The sequence below is a fragment of the Notothenia coriiceps genome, unplaced genomic scaffold (assembly GCF_000735185.1).
Source record: "Notothenia coriiceps isolate Sejong01 unplaced genomic scaffold, NC01 NC01_scaffold00026029, whole genome shotgun sequence".
Taxonomy (NCBI): Eukaryota; Metazoa; Chordata; class Actinopteri; order Perciformes; family Nototheniidae; genus Notothenia; species Notothenia coriiceps.
Genome location: NW_011358730.1, coordinates 5,001 through 7,646, shown reverse-complemented (window position 1 = coordinate 7,646; position 2,646 = coordinate 5,001). Strand labels below are relative to the sequence as shown.

The following is a 2,646-nucleotide window of genomic DNA, read 5'->3' as shown; positions in this document are numbered from 1 at the left end:
TGTATATCAGTATTGTAGTGTCTCTACTTTAAAGAGTCCTCTCCTGCTGATGTTCAGGTGTATATCAGTATGTAGTGTCTCTACTTTAAAGAGTCCTCTCCTGCTGATGTTCAGGTGTATATCAGTATGTAGTGTCTCTACTTTAAAGAGTCCTCTCCTGCTGATGTTCAGGTGTATATCAGTATTTAGTGTCTCTACTTTAAAGAGTCCTCTCCTGCTGATGTTCAGGTGCATATCAGTATGTAGTGTCTCTACTTTAAAGAGTCCTCTCCTGCTGATGTTCAGGTGTATATCAGTATGTAGTGTCTCTACTTTAAAGTAGCTCTTTATTTTTCTCATACTGCCTTTGCTGCAGCACCTCTTTTCACCCTCTGTCTGAAACCAGAACCCAGTCTGCTCTGATTGGTTAGCTGGACGTCTCTGTTGTGATTGGTCAACCTGCTTAGAGATGACCCGCCCCTTAGCCTATTACGTACAATGGGTTGGAGTGCTAACCAATAGAAGTGCAAGTGTTACAGAGTGATGTAACAATGTTCTGGAGGTAAAGAAAAAGGGAACCCCCCAAAAAGCGTATTAGGGCCTCTTTAAGTCTGATGAGTCAGTGCAAAGACTCCTCCCAGGCTGTATGTGGAGTTGAGTTGTTAGAGTGCTGTCTCACTGTGTGTCAGTGTGAGTCAGGTAAGGATCATTTCCCTTCCTGTAACCTGCCTCTCCGTGTCCAGCGGCTCCTCTGCAGCGTTATGGCTTCCTCTCATTGTCTCCTCTGCAGCTCATCGCCTCACTGAGGATGACCGCTGACCTCTTCCAACAGTGAAAGCTAATGAAGAGCGTTTTCCACTTGAGTCAGACGTGTTTCCTCCGCAGGATGTTTAGTCATACTGTGATATCTAACACTCTTTCTTTTTGTTTTGTTTTCCAGAAACATGTGAAGACCCCACGGGAGATTTGACCTGCACGTTAGCCTTCAGAACAAAAAAGGCAAACGTCCCCTCTCTTCTTCTTCCCGTCGTCCATTTTCTCTGCTTCCAGTTTCCTCGCGGAGCCGTTAACCATGGAGGGCCGGCGGGCTTCACGCAGGACTTTATCAGCGGACCCTAAAGTTGGAGCGTTAGCCACTCTGATTGGCTTCTGGCTCTTAGCGGCCCCCGCTTTCTGCACTGGGCAAACATTCACTACTTTCCACCCTGAGCGTCGGGACTGGCTCTTCAACCACCTGACGGTCCACCAGACAACAGGTGCACTTTACATCGGAGCCGTTAACCGTGTCTACAAGCTCTCGGGCAACCTGACCCTCCTGGTGTCACATGATACCGGCCCGGAGGACGACAACAAGGCCTGCTACCCCCCCCTGATCGTCCAGCCCTGCTCCGAGCCCCTGGTCTCCACCAACAACGTCAACAAGCTCCTGCTCATCGATTACTCCCAGAACCGGCTGCTGGCGTGCGGCAGCCTCTACCAGGGCGTCTGTAAACTCCTCCGATTGGACGACCTCTTCATCCTCGTGGAGCCGTCCCACAAGAAGGAGCACTACCTCTCCAGCGTGAACCAGACGGGCACCATGTACGGCGTCATCGTGCCGTCGCAGGGCCAGGACGGCACGCTGTTCATCGGCACCGCGGTGGACGGGAAGCAGGACTACTTTCCCACCATCTCCAGCCGGAAGCTGCCCCGGGATCCAGAGTCTTCGGACATGCTGGACTACGAGATGCACACCGACTTTGTGTCCTCGCTCATCAAGATCCCGTCGGACACTCTGGCTCTGGTGTCTCACTTCGACATCTACTACGTGTACGGCTTTGCCAGCGGCGGCTTTGTTTACTTCCTGACGGTGCAGCCGGAGACGCCGGAGAACAGCATGTCGTCGAGCGGCTCCAACAACGACCTCTTCTACACGTCGCGCATCGTCCGCCTCTGCAAGGACGATCGCAAGTTCCACTCCTACGTCTCCTTGCCCATCGGCTGTGTGAAGAACGGCGTGGAATACCGTTTGCTTCAAGCCGCTAACCTCGGAAAGCCGGGGCGTCTCCTCGCCGCCTCGCTCAACATCAGCGCCACGGACGACGTGCTCTTCACCGTCTTCTCGAAGGGACAGAAGCAGTTCCACCGGCCGCCAGACGACTCGGCGCTCTGCGTGTTCACCATCAAAGACATCAACGCTCGCATCAAGGAGCGCCTGCAGTCCTGCTACCAGGGCGAGGGAAACCTGGAGCTCAACTGGCTGCTGGGGAAGGACGTGCAGTGCACCAAGGCGGTGAGTTCCTGCTGTCGTTTCACCTGTTTCTGAATGTGTTTGTGTTGGAATAAGGCGTGGTTTGATCTAAATGCCACAGAAATAACATAATGATTACTACACGACATGTTTTAATTACATTAGGTGTCAAAAATGTTACTGACTAAACCTTCACATACACCAGTCTGTGATAAACCATTAGGATATGTCTTTGTTTAACTAGAACCATGCATACCAATAGATCAATCACATTTATCAGTAAAACTATAACGTTAGAATTCATGTAAAAAAAAAAAATAATCACCGTCAAATAAATGTTGAGAAAAAGTATTTTATGAAAACCTTTACGATGGTCCACAAATTCTACTTGTACTTGAATCTAAGGTTTGACGTTGTGTGAGTGAGGTCTATATTGG

The 2,646-nt window shown here is 50.3% G+C and overlaps 1 pseudogene; it reads left to right on the top strand.

Moving 5' to 3' along the window:
• Positions 1-923: 923 nt before the first annotated feature.
• Positions 924-2,251, top strand: LOC104956436 (plexin-A2 pseudogene; annotated as a pseudogene).
• The last annotated feature ends 395 nt before the right edge of the window (positions 2,252-2,646 follow it).